Genomic DNA, 22428 nt, shown 5'->3' on the forward strand with positions numbered 1-22428 from the left:
GTCTAGGAGAGCATGATGAGGGATTCCAGTTTTAAGAGAAGGAGGAGGTAATCATTTCAATCAGAGAAATCAAGAGCATGGTGGAGTTCCTGTCGTGGAGCAGTGGTTAACGAATCCGACTGGGAACCATGAGGTTGCGGGTTCGATCCCTGGTCTTGCTCAGTGGGTTAAGGATCCAGCGTTGCCGTGAGCTGTGGTGTGGCTCGCAGATGCAGCTCAAATCTGGCGTTGCCGTGGCTCTGGTGTAGGCCAGTGGCTACAGCTCTGATTTGACCCCTAGCCTGGAAACCTCCATATGCCGCGGGAGCAGCTCAAGAAAAGGCAAAAAGCCAAAAAAAAAAGAGCAAACACAAAGGGGTGCCAAAGGGATTGTGTATTATTGCAACAATGACGTAAAATGGGTGAAGAGCAGATACAAACAGGGACGTCTGCACTCAGCCGGTGCTGGGACTGAACTAAATTTGTTGAATTAAAAGGCATCTCTTAAGCACTGATCCCTGTCCTGGGGTCCCAGGGAATCATAAGACTTGATTCCTGCTCTCAAAGAATCCACCCTCGAGTGGGGAACCCGACACCTGGAGGAAAGGGGGGAGCTGTGTCAGGCTCTGAGAACCCAAAGGAGTGAGTAAGTAACCAGATGAGGTCAACAGAGATGAGATTCCCCGAACAATGGCTCAGCCTTCACCATGCTTTAAGCATCTTCCTTAAGAGGGAAGATGCAGCCAGCCTCATCCCCCTTGCCACTGTCCTCTGCTATCTCTGTCACCTTCAACCCTTTGAGCAGTGCTGTGATGGGTTAAATTATGCTCCCCCCCCCACCAAAGAAAAGAGTTTCACGTCCCCAACATCTGTGGATATGACTTTATTTGGAAACCAGGGTCTTTGCAGGTGGTCAAAGGAACATGATGTCATTAAGGCGGGCCTGAATCCAGTAGGACTGCGTCCTTATCAAAAGGGGGAAATCTGGATGCAGAGACAGACATATCCAGAGGGAAGATGATGTAAAGACACAGGGAGAAGGACATCTACACGTCAAGGGATGCTCAAGGCTACCAGAAACTAGGAGGGAGGCTTGGAACAGATGCTGCCACAGAACCTCAGGAGGAACCAACCCTGCAGATACTTGGATTTTGGACATCCAGCCTCTGGATCTGTGGGACAACACCCAGTGGGTGGTCCCAGGAAACTAAGGCAAGGCTCAAGCTCCTTTAGTCCTAGAGCCTCACGCGTGCTCCTCTGCCTGCCTGGATGACTCTCCCTTGCCTGCCGCTCCATTGGGCTAACATCCCCCGAGCCTGGACATCACCTCCTCAAGGGAAGTCCCTCACTGCACATCCCTATGGCATCACATGGGTCTCATACTCCCTCTTATGACTCCCTGGTACATCCTGCCTCCCCACATGGATGGTGAGTTCCTCCAGGTCACAGTCAGCACTCAGCAAAAAGCTGCTCTCATCAGATGTGTTGAGCCTGGCTTCCTATGAGAATCAAGTATGAGGGCAGTTGTGGGTACACTTTGCAAGCCATGAAGCCCTATGCACAGGGACTGGGTATTTTTTTATTTTTTGTGTCTGAACCAAGACCATATTGGATATGCAGTGACTTTCACTGTTGTGCTTCCCCAAGGCACTGCTTACTAAAGTTGTCTGTGTGTTTTCTTGGCGGGCAGAAAAGAAGAATTTGCATTTGGGCCTTTAGATGTTTGCATTTGGAGCTGCCCTGCTGGTTTCCAGCCTTTCTGCCCACTGCTTGGAGTCCAGCCGGAGAGCCCTGAAGGGGATTTGGGAGGAGTGAGCTGTAGCATGGAAGGTGCTAGAACCATTCTAGGGCAAGAAAAGCAGGAGCCAACATCAGAAGCAGCCTCACCTGGCCCCAGGGTAAGTCCAGAAGGCCTCTCCATCTGGCTGTCCATTTAGAAGCCTGACCTCTTTGCAAACAGTAAGCATCAAGGGCCCATTAAAATGCAAGGCACCTGCTGGGCATCTGAGAAGGAACTTGCTCATCACAAATGAACCACTTTGGGGGCACTGCAGACTCCTTTCTCCAGGTGACAAGCATGTATAATACAGTTAGCAATAGACACCTCCACTCGGACTCTACCTTAAGGCCACATGGCTCACCAGAGGTCATCACTTCCCCTCTCTGTGTCTCAGCCCCATCTCAGTCTGCAGATGGGGATAGCACCCCCATTGTTTGTTGGGAGGAGTGAGTACAAACCTGGGTCTGAATGGGCTCTGTAAGTTGAAAAGCAGTTTATGGGTATACAGCATTGTCATTGCTATTTCTAACAAACACTCATGACGAGGCATGAATTCCATAGCTCTGGTTTACACATCTCCTTAAACCTCCCCAGGTTCTCCTATTGGCCATGTTTGCATGGAGATTTTGACCCCTCCTGACCTTGTCCCATCAGCCATCTCAACTCTGCCTATGTGGTCATGCAATGAACCCCATACACCCAGAATTTTCATCTCTAAGTCCCTTCTAGCTTTGATGCCCTGCAGTTCCTGGTTCTACGTTCCAACTAAAGAATATAGAAAGGGACTCAGCAAAAGGAACTCAGAAACTTAACAAAGGGTATGGAAATTTGCTCTATGAGCATTTTTAAAAATGTGTTATATGCCAACCATTGTGCTAGAGGCTGTCATACATCTGTTCTTTTAGCACTCACACTCACTATGGGAAGATGGCATTGGCCCATTTCTACAGAGGAAACTGAGGTTCAAAGAGGCTAAGTGACCTCCCCAATGTCACAAAGCTAGAAAGCTATAGGCAGGAATCGGTTCTCTCTGATGCCCTAACAAAAGGACCTGGGATACGTCTACCCAGATTCTGTTCCAATTGCCCCACCTGGAACCATTTTTCTGGCCCTTCATGGATGGATGCTGACTGGAGACCCAATTTTCACCCTTCTTCCAGGTGCCCTTTAGAATTCTCTGCTCTATTTGGATTCTCCCCTTGGCTGTCCCTTGCTCCATGCTCCTTGGGCCTAGTCAGCCCACTTAACTCTCCTACCAGGCCCCATCTGCTGCTTAACAATGGGCTCTCTGGACGGGGATAAATCCTGGTTTATAGCATTTGCCAATTCTTGTGGTGTAAATACTTCCACTATGAGCTGCTTCAAGCTACCAATATGACTGCAATGCTCCCGAAAATCTGACAACCCGCTCTAGCACACCACCAGTTATACTGGTAAGGTAGAGCCTACATGACTTGTTGATAGTTAAAATATGGGAGGCAAGAGAAAGACCGAAATCCAGACTGACTGCCAAGTCATCAAGTATCTCGTGGTGCCCTTTACTGAGATGGGAAGACTAAGTGGGTCTCAGAATCATGAATGCCATTCTAACATACTCCCTGGCCTTAACAGAAGGAAAGAATATCACCATTCTTTTGCTCTTGGTTTGGGAATTGGAGAGAATCATCTGCATTCTGCATAAATATAAACAATCCTAGGACCACTCTGTAGTGTAGTAGTGATAAGCATGCTCATCTGAAACAAGACTCTTTTTTTTTTTTTTTTTTTGTCTCTGCATTAGTCAGGGTAATTCTAGCTATTGTAACAAATAACCCCTGAAATCTCAATAACTAAATCCCACTTAAATTTATGTTTCTCTTATATAAAGTGCAATCAGAAGTGTATGTGGAGGCTGGAGAAGAGGGGGGAACTCTGTTCCACACAGTCATTCAGGGATCCAAGCTGATAGACATTCTACCATCTACAACACAGCTCCTCAGGTTGGTCCAGGGATCCATGTCCACTGACAGGAAGAGAAGGCAGACCACCTTCATAACCACTTCCACCAAGAAGTGGCATCTTTATTTCCGCCACATCCTTTGCTAAGAACTGGTCATCATGGCTTCATCTATTATAGGAGAGGTGCAAAGTGTGACTTGGGGCCAGGCAACAATAGCTTCACAATTTGGAGGGGAGTACAGATCCTTGGTGGACAGCCATTCATTTCTGCCTCTGTCCTCCATCCCAGCTCTGCCTTGGGCAAGTTCCTTAACTCTCTGAGTCTCAATTTCCACAAACCCAGTCCTTATCTCATAGGGTTCATATACAACTTAAAGGAAATCACACTTGTAAAGCACTCGATATGCTTTCTGCCACACGCAATACGTTTGATTCAGGAGGAATATTTAGGATCACTCAGTCCAATCCCCTTATTTCCCAGATGAGCCTACCTTATATCAACACATGCTCCCTCCCTCCACCCCAGACTTTTGCCTGCAATCCATAGAGAACAAGGCCAAATAATGAAAGCACTGAGAAAGAACATTCCTAGAGGGACCCCTTGGTGCACAGCATTGGCTAAGGAGCCAGTGGACCTGAATCCTAGTCCTAGATCGAAGAGGAACACATGGGATCCTTTAGTAAAGCTTCTGAAATTCTCAAAGGATCCCTTCCCTCCTTTACAGAAGTGGGCTAACAATAAATAGCTAAGCTCCCGGGGAAGATGAAGTAAGACACCACACACACAAGTGAGCGAATGTCTGCCTCCTTACCAGCATCAGAAAACACCTTGAAGGCTCCGCAGGGTGTAGCGAGGGGAGGCACATCAGTGCAGGGGCCGATCCCTTATGGACTTGCCTCATTTTGAAAATGATCTGTTTGGTAATCACATGCTGCTGCTGCCTTGTGAGCAGAGGGTTCTCGTCGGCCAGAAATCAAAGCTGTTCATTTTCCAAGACTTCTCCCTCTTGTCTGAGGGTGCGCGTTCAAGGTTGTCTGGGGTCCTGGGCAATCAGACATGATTTGTGTCCAAGAGCGCATTACAAGAATCATTTGTCATTTCTGGTTCGTGTTTGAATGGGAGGCGTGATGCTGGGGAGTGATGGGAAGGCAGGCCGTGAAGCCTTGTTATGATGAGTAGCAAAAGCGTTGTGTTAACCTTCGTGGGCGCTAGCTCTGGGGTTCCATCGCCACCCGGAGAGGGGGTGTGGGCAGGGGGGGTGGGTGGGCAGGGGCTGGGTGCGGACTGGGGGAAGCAGTAACAACAAGAATACCTTATACTGGGATGACAATCTTTTCTCAAAAAAAAAAAAAAAAAAAAAAACTCAGAATGGCACAGCGCTGCCTAGAATGACCCATAACAAGCATCTAGTTCAGCCTCTTATTTTACGGAGACGAGAGTTAAGGTACGGAGGTTAAGGTGCGGGGTTAGACTGTTGACCTGGGAATGTAGAGCCCGAGGTTCTAACCCAGCTCCATCTTCAACTGGCTGTGTGATTTCCAGCAAGATATTCCATTTCTCCTCGCCTCCGTCTGCCTCCCTGAAAGAAGACATTGGTCATTCCCCAGGTGTCCTGTAGCCGAAACATTTTGCAATTCTGTGCAATTCAGGAGACAGACTTGATCCTTGTTTGGCAGATGAGAAATCCAAAGAGCTGGAGAAACATCTCAGAAGTGGCTTCTGATCTGAATCTTGGGATACAAGCAGATTTTTTCTTTAATAGACTGAGAAGGGAGAAGGACACCCTAAGCAGAGAGAATGGCATGGCCGAAGGCAAGGAGAAAGGGCTAAGGCGGTGTCAGGATATCTGGTGTATTTGACTGTGACTGTGTAACATAGGATGTGAGGGAAAGGACAGAGGAAGAGAGCACCGAAGGACGAAGGACGGTTTAGATCAGACCATGGAGAGCCATGAATGTCAAGTTCAAGAGCTCAGTATCTCTAAGCACCAGGGGTGAGCTTGCCTCCCAGGGGATGCTTGGCAATCCTCAGTCCCATTTTTGGTCGTCCCTGCTGACGGGGCTGCTGCGAAACATCCAATGTCTGGACAATACACAGGACAACTCCAAACAACAAGGGTTGTCCAGCTCCAAATGTCACAAAGGCCACGGCTGAGAAACCCTGCTTTAGGCAGAGAGAGGTTCTTTATTGACCTCTATTGCGGTGGGCGGGAGGCAGGACAAGGCAGGGGGCTATGGCAATCATCCGCGAACAGGTGACAAGGATCTGAGCTGAGATGGGCAGTGGGGACCACCATCAGTGACATGGAAGAGATGGAAGTGACAGAGTGTAGTTTCTCATCTCTGGCACCAGCACCTTCAGGCTTCATGCTGCCTTTTTTATAGCATCTTCTTTCTCTCTCTTTCCTGTCCATTTGCTCTGCTGTCCCAAGAGCCAGAGAGTGAAAGCAGATTCAGGATTGAATTTTACCTCCAACACCCTCCACTGGGCCATTCATCGCTGACTCACTTTTAAACAGACCCCGTCCTGGAGGGAGAGGGAAGGTCAGGAGGGAGCATCTGAAGATATTCACAGCCCTGCCTGCAATTTTTTTTTTTTTTTTTTGTCTTTTGTCTTCTTAGGGCCGCACCTTCGGCGTAAGGAGGCTCCCAGGCTAGGGGTCTAATCAGAGCTGTAGCTGCTGGCCTATGCCACAGCCACAGCAACATGGGATCCGAGCCGTGTCTGCAAACTACACCACAGCTCAAGGCAATGCAGGATCGTTAACCCACTGAGCAAGGGCAGGGATCGAACCTGCAACCTCGTGGTTCCTAGCCAGATTTGTTTCCCCTGCACCACAGCAGGAACTCCCCTTCCTGCAATTTTGATCTTAAGATGATTTGTCTTGTTATTCATTCAGTGCCGTTTCCTTGCACACGACTGCAAGGTCTGAGAGCAGGGACTGGGTGGATCATTTTCTTTGCTGCACTCCCAGAAGCCAGCACAGTGCCTGGCCCACAGCAGATGCCTTAAAAAGGAGCCAGAAGAATGATTGCCCCTGGGCCTTGGTTGGGCATCACACGCTTGTTGGAGGGAAGCGGTGGGTGTCCCGGTGGGGTGGACTGGACCTCACCCCGACGCACTGGGCTGAACAATAGTCTGTGTGTGGTTCTGGCTTCCCTCCCTGGGTCCCAGTATTGGGCCCAGACTCGTCTCCCCAGAGCAGGAAGAGAGCAGGGGAGAAGCAGCAGGCAGATCGATAGGAGCTGACAGTGTCCTCTGTGGTCCCCAGACCCCTTCCTTGCCTGCTCCTCCTGGGCATCTTTTTACAGGAACACCTTTCTCCCTCCAGACTGACCCTTGCTCACTCTTGGGACACTGAGGACGAGGCAGAGGGGAGGGACAAGGCCCTGGTCATACCGTGTGGCTGTTCCTGCTGGTGATACCGTCGGGGGAATGCCTCCCACCTCCAGCATCCCGGTGTTAGAAAGTGGAGAGAGGTTAGCCAGCATCTCTAGGTCATAGAAAAAGAAGCTAGGCTGGGGGAGAAGCGGAGGATGGAGGAAAGGAGGACCCCACCACCACCACCTACTGACAAGCCCTTGGCCACTGTGGTCAGATTGGAGGTGCGTGGTCCTGTGGACACACGGTGCAGAAAGTGCAAAGGGGTTAGAGAGCACTTTGAAGGGAAAGTCTTTTAACTCCAGGGACACAGCGACCCCACAGCTCAAGGAATCAGGCCAACCTAGTTCTCAGAGGCCTGAGCAGCCCTCTGGCCCTGACTCCCAGATGGCGAGAACCGAGGGCCTCTGCAAGGTCAGTCGTCCCTCTAGAGGCAGAGAGAGGACTGGGACCCATGTGTTTATCTCCCTGGGGCACTTTCTGCCAGCGGGTCTGTCTGCCCGAGATAAGGGGTTGGCACCAAGAAGGCAGCTCAGAACTGGCGGACCCCACCCACTGCCCCCTGCCAGCTGGATACGCCCCAGGACTACCCAGATCAGAGCTTCCTGCTTCTCAGTGGCACCTGGTCCTGCTGGGATGCTCTGTCACCCATGTCCCAAGCTGTTCTTGCAAGTCGGCCTTAAAGGGCCAGGAGGCCATAGCTACAAACTCCTTCTACTGATCCAGGCTGGCTGCAGACAGTGGCAGGTTCCAATCCCAACAGGTTCTTGCCGGGTGATGTTGGCCTCAGTTACTGAGCTTCTTTAAGCCTTTGTTTATCTATAGGTTAAAATGGGAAGGTAGGACTTGACTCAGAGAGTTCATGTCTGAGTAAATAAAATCAAATGGAACCGTGCACAAAAAAGCACATTTCGTACCTAACATAGCGTAGGCACCCAAAAAGCCTTTGTCGACTGAGTGCATAAATGAACAAATACAAGGCTTTTTTTTTTTTTTCTTGGCTTTTTAGGGCCACACCGGTGGCATTCAACCCCCCAGGCTAGGGGATGAATTGGAGCTGCAGCTGCCTGCCTACACCACAGCCACAGCAACACCAGATCCGAGCCATGTCTGCAACTTACACCATGGCTCACAGCAATGCTGGATCCTTAATCAATTGAGCGAGGCCAGGGATGGAACCCGCATCCTCATGGATACTAGTTGGGTTCATAACCCACTGAGCCACAGTGGGAACTCCCCATGAGGCACTTTGAAAGCCGTAGGAAGAGCTCTCTAATCCCTTGCTACCTGCTAGGTTGGTTCTGGTGTCCTGGGGAAGCGGGCCCATGGCTGGCTCCCCAGGAGGCTGTGCACTGTTTCTCAGTATTTTTGCAACCCCCACTGGCCCTGGTAGCCACAGTCTCCTGAGAAGAATACTCAGTGTGTGTTCAAGGGCCTCAGGCTCCCAGGCGAGCCCTTGACCATTGCAAAGGTGACCTGTTCCCTCAACTGGCTTCGTGCACGCCAATTAAGCGGTTTCATTAAAAGGCCTGGCACTGGGAGTTCCCTTGTGGTGCAGTGGGTTAAGGATCCAACATAGTCACCATGGAGTTTCAGGTCACTGCTGCGGTGCAGTTTTGATCCCTGGAACTGCCACATGCCACGGGCATGGCCAAAAAAAAGCCTGGCACTGTGTGTGGGCAGCTCCAGGGTGGCCACATTAGAAGGGTGTCACTGCCATCTGCCAGGCCTCCCCTTCACCTGCCACAGGATCTGACCAAAGGGACAGGGGAGGAGACACTGATCCGCATTTTGTTTCCCCCCCCAGAGCTCGCTGGGAATGAAGGAAGCCCAGGAAGGATCCCAAGGTTGATTTTATTTTTCTAGAGGCTCACAGTCTAATTACATCGACAAAGCCCTTAGTTCTGTGTGTTGAAAATGGTCCAGCACACAGGCTACTCCATGGTAATTTGTTAGTTTCTTTCCTCTCAGAGACCAAAAGGACCCCTTCTTCCTTCTTAAGAGTCAGGTTCTGGGAGTTCCCGTCGTGGCACAGTGGTTAACGAATCCGACTAGGAACCATGAGGTTGCGGGTTCGGTCCCTGCCCTTGCTCAGTGGGTCAACGATCCGGCGTTGCCGTGAGCTGTGGTGTAGGTTGCAGACGCGGCTCAGATCCTGCGTTGCTGTGGCTCTGGCATAGGCCAGTGGCTACGGCTCCGATTCGACCCCTAGCCTGGGAACCTCCATATGCCGCGGGAGCGGCCCAAGAAATAGCAACAACAACAACAAAAAGACAAAAAAAAAAAAAAAAAAAAAAAGGAGTCAGGTTCTCTTTGGGGTTAGTAGATGCAGACTATCTCATTTAGAGGGTTTAAACAGCTCTAGGTCCTACAGGAGAGCACGGGGAACTCGATCTAATCTCCTAGGATTTAGACGTATAACTGAGTCACTTTGCTGTACAGCAGAAATTGGCACAACCTTATAGGTCAACTATACTTGCATTAAATTTTTAAAAATAAAAATTACAAAATTAAATTTAAAAAAAATGTAAAGTCAGTTTCTCCCCCAAAGCCAAGAAATTGTAGGTCCAGGGACCCTTGAAACTCCAGGCACACTGACCTCCCCACCTCGATTCACTAGCTAAGGAACCTTTTATGTCCTTCTTATTTATTTAATATATATTTCCTGAAACGAATTTGTTCGAGGCCCAGGAAGCTGAGCTGAATAAGACCCAATAGAGGAGTTCCCATCGTAGCTCAGTGGAAACGAATCCAACTAGTATCCATGAGAACGTGGGTTCCATCCCTGGCCTACGCTCAGTGGGTTCAGGGTCTGGTGTTGCTGTGAGGTGTGGTGTAGGTCAAAGACACGACTCAGATCTTGCATTGCTAGGGCTGTGGTGTAGGCCGGCAGCTGTCGCTCCAATTCTTGACCCCCAGCCTGGGAACTTCCGTATGCTAAAAGTGTGGCCCTAAAAAAAGGCAAAAAAAATCACAACATAAAATAAAAGACCCAGTAGATACGGAGGATCCAGTGGGGTGGAGGGACCTATATAAATACCTGATTCAAATACAACCCTCTGGGAGTTTTCTTCTGGCGCAGCAGGTTAAGAATCCGGCATTGTCATTGCAGTGGCTGGAGCCACTGCTGTTGCATGGGTCCCATCCCTGACCTGGGAACTTCCATATGGCACAGACTCAGTCAAAAAAAAAAAAAAAAAGCAAAAACAAAAAACACAGGGAGTTCCCCTCGTGGCTCGGTGGTTAGTGAATCTGACTAGGAACCACGAGGTTGTGGGTTCGATCCCTGGCCTCGCTCAGTGGGTTAAGGATCCAGCGTTGCCGTGAGCTGTGGTGTAGGTCGCCGATGCAGCTCGGATCTGGCATGGCTGCAGCTGTGGTGTAGGCCAGTGGCTACAGCTCCAATTTGACCCCTAACCTGGGAACCTCCGTATGCTGCGGGTGCGGCCCTAGAACAGACAAAAAAAATTAAAAAAAAAAAAAAATACAGCACTCTCAGAGCTTGAAGAAATGACTGGGTAGAGAGCCAGAGGAGCACAAAGGCTCCCTCTGTCTGCTAGGGAAGCTTGAGGAAATAACAAGAGCTCACACTTAGTAAGCACTTACTGCATGCAAGGGCTCTTCTAAATGTCCTGCAGGACTCATTTCATTTAACGCTCACTTAGAGAGGAAAGCTGCTGGCATCTTGTGAGACATTGTTATGTGCTGGGCACTAGCTTAGTACTTTGCAGAAAAGGCACCCCCTTCTCCTCCCCATAGCCCCGCCAGAGAGGTATCATGATTCTCATTCTGCACAGAGTAAAACAGTCTCAGAGGAGCTAAGTAACTTCCCTGGATGCTGGCATCAGAATAGAACCTGGAACACTCTGCTGTCTCAGCCGTTGTTTTCCAGGCTTTGATGGACAACTGAACAATCTTGCAGACTCTCCCTCAGTGTGTCTGGGATGGAGTCTGAGATTCTCACCATCTCCCAGATGATGCTGTTAGCTGTTGGGCGGCAGAGCACTCTTGGAAAAGAAAAGGCACCCATCAGACCCTTGGGACCTGTGGCTTAGTCTGGGATGTGGCACGGGGTCCCCTGGGGAGCTTTGCAGATATATCAGCGTTTGGATCTTAACCCCTCAGAGATTCTGATTTCACTGGACTCGGGTGGGGCTTGGGCATTGCTAGGTTTTCGAAGCTTTCTGGTTGATTCTCCCAGGCAGTCAGGGTTGAGAACAAGGACTGTCCTTTCAACCATCTTCTTTAAGTCAGATCTTAAAAGTTCAGCCTAGTTCCCACTTCCCCACCTGTCCACTTCCCTGGAAGGGGCGCCCAGCCAGACTGTCTCTTGACTGTTCCGTCCTCCTGGGTTGTCCCCAGATTGAAAGTTCTTCCTCTCCCACCACCTCCAGTATTTCACCCCCATTGATTCAGAGCCTGGATCTGTGCTCCTTTCTCCCCGCCCCCTCTAGCCGCCACCCCCCTCTCCTCCAGCAGCAGGAGGAAGAGACTTCCCCAGGGCTATCCACTCTCAAGGAATTCACAGGGTAGCAATTTCTTCCTTAATTAAGACCTTCCTGAGGAGCCACTGGTGTCAGGCCAATTAATCAGTTCTCCTGAGGCAAAGCAGGAAGGCAGAAACCAAGGGGGCCAGTCAAGCAGTTTCTCCTTGTATGGGATGGGTGGGTGGGGCTGCAACTTAGCCAGATGTGGAAGGGGAAGCCTGGCAAGGAAGCAAAGCCTTGTCTTTCAGTCTTTTGTGTGTGTTTGTTTCCTTCTTTGAGTCAGATACGCGATGACACATTTGAAAGGCAATCTTTTCCTCAAACATGACTCTCTCCCCCGGCCCCCACCAGTTCCCCCCCTCACCACTGTCCATTATCTGTCATCGGAGATAAGACGATGGGAGATAATCAGAGTTTCCAATTCATGCTTTTTCTTCCATCCATTCTCTGGAGAAATGATGTTGAACATCTTTTTTTACGGACTTATTTTTATGTGTAGAAAATGAATTGTGTGAAGGTTGTGTTGGAGCAACCCGGATGCTATCAAGGTTACTGATGCTCCTTCTTCTCGGCAGCTATAGCACATGGAAAAGATTCCAGGGGCCAGGCAGGGTATTAATTAAATACACTGGTGACCCTTTCCCATCAGAAGCCCAGGGAGTGGCCGAAAGCTTTGTTTGGATGTGAAACAGAATCAGCGCAGCCAGCCCCACGGGCAGCTCCCTGCCTATTCTCCAGGATCAGATGGGAGCAGACACTCAGGTAGGGGTGGGGAAGGGGGTCAGCCAGGCAGGGGTCCCAGTCGTGCCCCCTGCCATCTCCCAGTGGGGAAGGGGCAGAACAGGCTCCATAAGCCCCCCCAACACACACACACACACACACACACACACACACACACACACACACACACACACACAGCCTCCCTTTGTCCTGTTTGACAGGTGCACTTCCCTCCTGCACCTGTTCCTCAAGTGAGCGTGTCGGTCCCACTCTGGTACCCAGAGGTACCAGGCAGGCACCAGCACGTGCTCTTTAAAGAGATGTTTCTAATGATGACTCTCTTAGTCCAGGTTTCTTCTTTGTGGTTTGGTTGTCGCAAATATAATTTATGTAAACTGGGACACCCCTCCCACACACCTCCCTCCTGGTTCTTTTTCACCCCCTTGAGCAGCACTTGGGTGCTCCCAGCCCAGGGATTATTGGGTTTCTAGCTCAGCCACTGCTCCAGAACCAGAGTCCCTTTGGTTTGGGCTGCTTCTGGGAGTCCGGTTTGGAGTGTAGAGGTTTTAGCAGCTTTTTGGTCCTGGGATGGATGCAGGCCTTCCTTGAAGACTCAGGCGAAAAACTCTTTCCTTGGACCTGCCCAGGCACTGCCCCTCCCTGGCACACACATCTTCGGATGAACACAACTCCTCCTCTCTCCCTGCGTGAGGTGCCCATCTGCATTCTCCCCGCATTCGATCCTACGGGGAGGCGGGAATGGAGGCCGCCCAGCGCTCCCACACAGGGGCCGGGGGCATAGCTTCCATCCACAACACCCCGAGCCAGTCCAGCATCAGCCCCAGAAGAGCAAGAAACCAATTGTCTGGCTGGAAAACGGAGATAATCTGTCTCAATTATGCATGAGTTCAGCAAATTAGGGCCCAGCACGAGAAATCTGCCTGTGTTTTGATTAGGCAACAGATGTGTCCACCGCTACAGAGTCACACAAAAGCTTCCAGCACGAACTTCAGAACCAGCCTTCCCAGCTGCCATGGCCACAGAACCAATCACAGTGGGGAAGCCAGGGTTTGACAAAGGGAGAGCCAGTGGGCACCCCTGGGTCACCCTCGGACACTGGGTAAGCAGGACCCAGCAGCAGCACACCTGGCTCCGGTACCTCCAGTACCAACCCATTGGCAGCTCCCATCAAGTGCTTATACAACTGGGCAGGTGGGGCCCTGAGCAGAACCCCGTCTGTCCTCAGATTTTTTTTGAGGGTCTATTCTGTCTTTGACGCACCATCGGTCTGGAACACACTGGAGGGAAACGTGGAGAAGCAAAGGAGAAACGGCCAAGCCCAATTCTGTCCTGGGAGATTTGGGGGATTTGGAAGTGGAAGAGGCAGAGTAACAAGAAATCAGGGATTGGTGGGGGCGGGGGACTCCTAGGGTGATCAGAGAAGGTTCGAGGTGTTTTTCCATCAGCATCTTTGTCTAGACATCTTTGCTGCAAGCATTTCTGCAGCAAACATTTCCACCACGTAACTAATTGGCCATAAGGCAATTTTCCTGTAAAAGATAAAATAACAAAAAGATAAAAGAGAGATGTTTAAAAGGACGTGATGAAACGTGTGAAATTAATACCGCAATCGAATAGACCTCACCGTGAAATATAAAATATTTGAATATGTTTTAACTGTGTGTGAATTCATGGCAATACTGAACAAATAACTGATTTTATTTTGTGAGTTGTCCTATGCATTTGTCTCCCAGGTTTGTTTATTTATTTTTTTAAGGGCCGCACCATAGCAAATGGAAGCTCTCAGGCTAGGGGTTGAATGGGAGCTACAGCTGCCAGCCTGCACGACAGCCACAGCAATGCCAGATCCAAGCTGCGTCTGCCACCTACACCACAGCTCATGGCAACAACAGCTCCTTAACCCACTGAGCGAGACCAGGGATCGAACCTGTGTCCTCACGGATACTAGTTGGATTCGTTACCACTGAGCCATGATGGAAACTGCAACATTTTTTCTTTTTTAAATAAAAGGTCTTTCTTTGTTACGAGAGGCAGTTTCCAAATGTTAGGATGCGTGTTTGTAACTGAGTTTTATACTGTGTTGCGACCACCTCCACGCTGCCATGTGTTCTTGGCACATTGTCACATGTCAGTTGCTAAACATTCCAAAGTTCTAGGGAAAATATGGGTTCAAATCTACACCTTCAAGGCCCTCAGTGTCTTTCTCCTCCAATATGGTGTGATTCGAAGTAAGCCATCAGCTCCGTGATCTGGGGCAAATCACGGTCATTTTTCAGCTAGATAAAGCCATCGATCACATTGACTAACTAGAAGGCGTGCTAGTGTATTTCAACCAGTGGAAACCAGACCCCAAACTGGCAACTGGTTATTTTCTCTTTCACTGCAAACTTGCCTTTTGGCGGATTACTTATCTGGCCAAAATGCTAGCGGCAAACATTCTCACTGCCGGAAGCGTAGAGGGATAATAGCAGCCTTGGTCAGCGAGACCAGCTCTTTCTACAGAGGTAAGACTGGGGCCTTCCAGGGGCTGGTGGAGCAGTGGCAGGACGGGCCACCAACCAGGTGGGCAGCAGCTAAGCCACAGGTGTGTGAGCTGCAAAGTGACTGCTGGGTCACCTCCTCCTCCCACAGCCTCCGTGAGGACCCCTCTCCCGGGGAACCAATGGGAAACGTGGGGAGAAGGATGCAGGGCAGCGCAGTGCAGGCCGGCCAAGCTGCACATCACCAGGGTAACCACACGACTCAGAGGAGACGGCAAGGATGTAGGCACGGAGGCAGGAGGGACTCGGGTTTGGGGTGTGGAGAGAGCAGGAAATACCAGAGTTAATAGTGTTGGCAGAGTGAGGGCTACTTTCCAGGGGTCCCTAGGACCTTCTGCCTTGAGCCGCATTCCCAAAGGAGCTGCTGGACTTGGTGCACTGTCTATACCCTTGGCTGAACTCAAAAAACACGCGGGAAGAAAAAGGGGGAGTTCTTGTCATGGCTCAGCTGAAACGAATCTGACTAGCATCCATGAGGACACAGGTTCAATCCCTGGGTTAAGGATCTGGCATTGCCGTGAGCTGTGGTCAAAGACCTGGCTCGGAGCCTGCGTTGCTGTGGCTGTGGTGTAGGCCAGTGGCTGCAGATCCAATTTGACCCCTAGCCTGGGAAACTCCTTATGCCATGGATGCTGCCCTAAAAAGACAAAACAAAACAAAACAAAAAAAAGTGGGAGGCAGCCGATTGGATGGAGTGGAAGGGAATCAAACTCTGGATGTTACTCTTGTGAGCTTGTGAGCAGCAGCCTAACTGGGCTCAGCCAATCTGGCCCTACTAAAGCCAACACCTCGGCATCACCCTGCTCCACACCTGAGCCGGCTGCCAGGTCGTTTGAGCCATGAATCACCTACAGAGCTCTGACAGCCCTCAGCCGAGCGCACCTGCGAATTCTTTGCTCCTCCACCCGGAACACAGAAACCCAGCAGCAGTAAGGGCTCACTTGCTTCATTTTTTGGATTAATTCACATTTCCATCATCCTGGTGAGGGGTAAACTCATTCTCACGTCTCAAATCAAACAGATCAGGCTTTTACTTCTAATTAATTCCCCAGGCTGCTGGGTGTGTGACCTTGGGCGAGTCACTCAATCCCTTTGTAGCCTTAATTTCCTAATCTGTGAAATGTGAATAGTAACACCCTGAAGCTGTATGGGGAGCATGAAAAGGGGGTCATCCATCTATCAATTGTCTCTGTGTACCCAGCAGTGATCTGTTCCCATGCATTCCTGAGAGAGGGCAGAGCTGTAGGAAGAAGGGATTAGCGAGAGCAGGACAGAAGCTCAGAGGCTGAGTCTCGAGCAGGGAGAGGGATCCGGGGGCCCAGCCGGATGGATGTGAGCCCACACAGGTGCTGCCACCAGGGTAGGCACTGGCCTTGGAATATGCCGAGGGCACTGAAAGGTGAAGGTCTGATGGATCCCAAGCTGCTAGAAGCTGGGGAAGTTGGAGGCTGATCCACGTGAAGATGTGGTTGACAGAGGCCGGAAGACTCAGGATCACTGGTTTTAGAGAAAGAAGGATTCAATCCGTCTGAGAATCCAGTGGTGAGAATTACGTTGAGTTAGAATTCACAGCCGCCATCCGAGCTATTCAGGAGTGCCAGCCCGGTAGGGTGTTGCATCCCATCCTCGGAGGCAGGTCAGCCGTGACTACATGACTGCTTGGCAGAGCAAACACAGAGGGGTTTTCTCTAGTGCAGGAGACGGGGTGCAGAGCTGGGGAGCTTTGAGATGATCTATAACCAGGGGAAACTGTAAGCTGGATGCCGGCTCCTGTGGGAAGGGCCCCTGCTAGGAGCCACGCCCTGTGCTGGAGGTCATGTGCACAGCTGCTAAACGACCCTCTGCAGCAGCTTTTATTATCCCGATTTCAGAATAAAGAAATGAAGTACTCAGCCATAAGGAAAGAACAAAATAAGGCCATTTGCAGCAGTGGGGATGGAAGTAGAGATTCTCATACTAAGTGGAGTTAGAAAGAGAAAGACAAACACCGTATGATATCACCTATATCCAAAATCTAAGCGATGGCAATGTGAACCTATCTACAGAAAAGCAACAAACTCACGGACTTGGAGAACAGACTTGTGATTGCCAAGGGGGAGGCGGGGGGGAGTGGGATGGACTGGGAGTTTGGGGGGTAGGAGATGCAAACTGCATTAACAGTGGATAGGCAGGGAGTCCCTGTCGTGATGCAGTGGAAACGAATCCAATCAGGAACCATGAGGTTGTGGGTTCAATCCCTGGCCTCGCTCAGTGGGTTAAGGATCTGGCATTGCCATGAGCTGTGGTATAGGTCGCAGATACGGCTCGGATCTGTCATTGCTGTGGCTGTGGTTGTGGTGTAGGCCAGTGCTACACTTCCGATTAGACCCCAGCCTGGGAACCTCCACATAACCCCCCCCCCCCCCACCAAAAAAGAAGAAGACAAAAAAAAAAAAAAAAGAATGGATAGGCAATGTGGCCCTGCTGTACAGCACAGGGAACTATATCTAGTTACTGTGATGGGACATGATAGAGGATAATGTGAGAAAAAGGATGTATCTGTATGTGTAACTGGGTCACTTTGCTGCACAGCAGAAGTTGACAGAACATTGTAAATCAACTATAATAAAATTTAAAAAAATTAAATTAAACAAAAAGAGGGAGTTCCTGTTGTGGTGCAGCAGAAACAAATCTACCTAGTATCCATGAGGATGCAGGTTCCATCCCTGGCCTCGCTCAGTGGGTTAAGGATCCGGCATTACCATGCGCTGTAGTGTAGGTCGCAGACGGGGCTCGGATCTGGCCTTGCTGTGGTCGTGGCGTAGGCTGGCAGCTGTAGTTCTGATTCGTTCGACCCCTAGCCTGGGAACTTCCATATGCCATGGGTGCAGCCCCAGAAAGCAAAACAAACAAACAAACAAACAAACAAAATGAAAAAGAAAGAAAGGAAGGCAGGTGGGCGGGCTCAGGGAGGCCAAGTATGAGCCCAAGGTCATGGAGACAGTCCGTCCAGGCTGGAGGCTGACCTTCGAGCCGGTCTCAGGACTCCCTTTTTCCTTAAGCAAAAGGAGATCTGTGAAGAGAAAGCCTAAGCTCAGCTGAGAAGATGGGGTGTCCGGACACTTGTCACCAGCCTTGCTGTATAGACCACGTGCCCTCTCTGTGACTGACCAGGCGTGAACCTCTCCGTCTACACTAAGGGCGGTCCTCCTCCTGCGTGTCTGCTCTTGCGGGAATTCACACCACCTCCAGTAAGAACAACCCTTGGCCCGTGGAGCAATTCCTGATTTCCAAAGCCAGGCGTTCCAGGCTGCAATCTGGTGGGGTGGATGGGAATTCCTGTTTCACCAATGAAAAAAACAGCATTTCCATGAAAGAAGCAGGAGCCAGTCCTAGGACGGACTCGTCACTACATCATCTCACTTTAATCCTGAAGGCAACGCTGGAAGATAAGTATTGTTCCCAAGTGAGGACACAGAGGGTCAGAAAGGTTCAGCAGGTTATTCAAAGTCCAAGAACTAGTTGGGGCAGGATTCCTACTGAGGTCAGGACCTCACCGTGTGGGCTCAGGTGGGCCTCTCCCCTCAGGGCACAGCTTTGGGTTGAGACCTGGTTTCTGCAAATGTGGCTCTTCAGGACGGGGGGGCGGGGGGAGTTATCCACTTACACTTTAAGAGTCACTCTCCTGTTAGCAGGTCCTGGAATGGACTGGAGGGTTAGCCCCCCAAAATGGGAACCCGAGCCGAGGGCCCCAGGCGGACTGGCAGGGCAGAAAGGAGCAGAGGGAGAGTGACACACGTGGCCCGGGTCCCAGTTTTGTCTTTACTGATCCTGCTTAAAAGGATGCTCACCCGCTCCAGCCTCCAGGTCCCAGCCCAGCCAGCTGGCTTCGCTCAGCAGCCCCCCTCCCTCCCCTCCCCTTCCCTCAGGTCAGGCCGTGGCTGTCCAGCAGAGGGCCCCCTAGTCCTGGCCTAACCGCACAGCCCTCCGAGCCAACAGGCATCGCTCCCCCAAAGAGGCCAGGGAAGGGAGAGGGGGCCTCCCTGAAGTGCCCGCCCAGAGCATGGGGTACTTTCTGGCCAGGCATCTTCCAGGACCACGCAGCAGGGCCCCGAGGAGCTGGAATAAGATTCAGGCTTGGGGAGAAGCAAGGAGGAGGTGTCCAGAGTAGGTTATGACTCTGGGGGCAGGAAAGCTGGGGTCTAGTCCCTGTGGTGCCATCGACAGGCAATGTGACCTCAGAGGTCCTTCCCTTCCCAGACTCAGGCATCTCCACCCGAACTGTGGGGAGACTGGATTAGAATATTCTCCATTGAGTTCCCATGGTGGCTCAGCAGGTTATGAACCCGACTAGTATCCATGAGGAGGCAGGTTCCATCCCTGGCCTCGCTCAGTGGGTTAAGGATCTGGCATTGCTGTGAGCTGTGGTGCAGGTCAAAGATGCCACTCAGATCTGGCGTTGCTGTGGCTGTGGTGTAGGCTGGCAGCTACAGCTCCGATTCCACCCCTAGCCTGGAAATTTCCACATGCCACAGGTGTGGTTCTAAAAAGCAAAAAAAAAAAAAAATTCTCCACGACCCCCTCCAGCTCTGCCAGCCTGGTCTGCCAGGCCTGCCCATCTCTTCCTGTCCTGGGGGGCACCCCTTTCATCATCCCCCCCACCCCCCACCATGTGTTCCGCAGGTAGGGCAGGCTCATTGGTGGTATGTCTCCTTCGGTTTCTAGGATGCCGGGGGTCAGGTGGTGCCACGGTGTCCTTAACCACCGCGGAACCAGGCTGTCCCTACCCCTGCGGTCACCATGGTTACTGCACCTCTTGTGCCTGCATGAACCTCGCTCCGGGATGAGTAATTGTCCCCGTGTCTGGTTCCAGGTGGCAGGGCTCATTAGCCAGTGGCCTTTCTTACCTCCCACCTCCTCACACAGGGCAAAGGATGACTCAGTTCTGCCTAATTTTTAGCCTCTAAAATACGTTCCTTAGCAGACAGAGATGGTGGGCCCTCTTCAAGTTCCAGAGGCCTTTATTCCCTACTTCCCATCCAAGAGGCAAAGTATTATGCGGACTCAGCCAAATCTGGGTCCCCAGACTCAGGTCTGTGTTCATGTTACTGAATGTGTGCGATGCCTGCCCGCCTGCCTGCCTGCATGAGTGTCGGCTACCCATGTTCTTATTGTTACTTTTTTTCTTTATTCTTATTCTTATTCTTCAGGCTCCTGGCTTACATAAGCCAGTGCACCAACATCAGCACCTTCTCTTTTACTCTCTCCTGCTTCCCCATGAAGTTTGGGTTTTTCAAAAGGAGCCCCCATCGTTCCGGCACACCCACACACCCAAACGCATGGGGCAAGAATCCTCCACCCTCTTGGTTCCACAGGCTTAATCCCAGGGCCCGAATGTCAATTCTGAAACACCCTTGTAATTTCTCCCTGGGGAAAGGGCTTGGAAGAGGCAGCTTCCAAGAAACAGAAGCCCCTGCTATCTCAGATCCCCAGATAGGAAAGCCCTGAAGGGCCATGTATGTGAAGCAAGTTAAGCTCAAGGCTCAGGGTCCTTCCCTTTCTCCTGTATCTTTCAAATCCCGGAAGGAGCCCCCATCCCTCCATCTCTGTGGGAGAGGCTTAGCCAGACTGTGGACTCACTGCTTCCCTCTAGTGGCCACTGACCAAACTGCCCCTCCTGGAGGGTAGGTTGGCCTGTCCACAGAACACACAGTTAGACCCACTAATTAAACGAAGTGCCCAGGTAATCAGTGATGCTGGAGGGTCGCTTCCTGAGAAAATACTAGAGCCTGGTGTATCTCTGACTTCAACAGTAGCAGAAGAGAGTACATGTTTCTGGTCCTGACACCAGGATGGACCAGGACCGATTTTAATGCTTCCTCACTCCCCCTCTGTCCTGTATCCACGTTCTTTTCTTTCTGCAGGGGGTTCCTTTTATGTGCAAAGGCTATGCTCATAGGCACGACATGATTACTCTGTGTCTGCAACACCTTTATCCGTGATGTCTTCCTAGATCTAGCAGCCAAAAAGGTCCCCAGGAGAGGCCATCAGAAGCCAGATTTCCCATTGCAAAGATGGTCCCGGCAGTCAAGCTTGTGCTCAGTGCTTGGGTGATACCAAAGTCAAGCAATAACAATAATTAACACGCAAAAGTGGGACAGCATTTGTTTCTCTGAGTCCTGGGCTATGCTGAACCATAATGAAAATTGTTTTCTCGCCAAAGCATAAAAGCATTCTCATGTCACCTGGGGGGTTCACAGATAGGCTGATTAACTGTGACCTGGAATGTCACAGTGACCAAGCCCCAGGATTTGCTCCTGGGCAAGAGGAGTTCCTTGCTCCTTCAGGGCTACCACGACCCAGGGCGTGAGGTCATGTTTAACAGATGGTCTAACAGGGTCCAGGCCTGGAGACCCAATCAGGCAAGACCCCTGGCTGAGCTGTCAGACCCTGGGTTTCCCCCGCCTTCAGGAAACATCTAACTCCAGGCCTTTCTAAGACAAGTGGTTGTGATCAAGCTGCTCAGCCTCACTCATGATACAATTCTTCCATGTCAGTGAGCCCGAGACCCACTTGAGTGCTTATTCACATGAATTCCTGGGCTCCGCCGAGGGAGTCAGAGCCTGTGGACCTCAAAGCGGCCTCAAAATCTGTATTCCTGACTGGTCTCCATGAGGACCAGGTTCGATCCCTGGTCTCACGCAGTGGGTTAACGATCCAGCGTTGCCGTGAGCTGTGGTGTAGATCACAGATGAGCCTCAGATCCCCCATTGCTATGGATGTGGGGTCAGCCAGCAGCTGTAGCTTCCATTCGGTCCCTAGCCTGGAAATTTCAGTATGCTGTGGGTAAGGCCCTAAAAAGAAAAAATTTAAAAATCTGTGTTTTCCTAAGCTTCCCAGATGCATCAGATGCAGATGTCTGCAGAGCCCTTGATTTACTGGTTCCTGCATTTGCTCCCTCCTTTATTCAGCAAGTGTTCATGGGCACCTGTGGTGTGCTGGACCCACATCCACTAACCCACTAGAAAAGAAAGCATGACGCCTCTGGTGATGATGTGGCAGTGCGGGGGAGGTGGGCACAGAGGTTGGAAGGAAGCAAGAAAGAAATCTGGGAAAACAGACCCAGGATTTGCTCAGGGCGGGGGCGGGGGGGCAAAGAGTTAGACTCGAAGGGGGCAAATGACTTCTCCACAGCCCCATAGTCACAACGTCAAGTGGTTCAGGGAGTCAGTGACTTCGAATTCAGGGATGGGGGGACGTGAAGCTGAGACACAGGGAGGAGGAGGGAGCAGCCCAGAGGGAGAGGGGAGAGGAGCACAAGGCAGGCTTTCTAAGACCACATGACCTTTCTTGGCTTTCAAACCCCAGTTCCCAGCAGTCATAAAACTCCTTCAGGGGTCTATCATCATGACGTGGGCTTTCATTCCAAAAAAAAGATCCATAATTCTTGGTCATTGGGTAAATGCCCAAGAGAGCTCGATATGGTCCAAGGCGTGGCTGGGAGAGGCTTGGCTGGGTCAGCCTCCTGTCCCCAGTGCTTTCCCTCTGCAAGCCCCTCCCTCTGTTTCCCCTAGTCCCTACCGCACTCCTCCACTCAGTTTG

This window comes from Sus scrofa, chromosome 12 (assembly GCF_054392235.1).
Source record: "Sus scrofa isolate SSC_HxYL_T2T_F1_AM1 chromosome 12, Sscrofa_HxYL_maternal_Yorkshire_Landrace_v2.0, whole genome shotgun sequence".
Lineage (NCBI taxonomy): Eukaryota > Metazoa > Chordata > Mammalia > Artiodactyla > Suidae > Sus > Sus scrofa.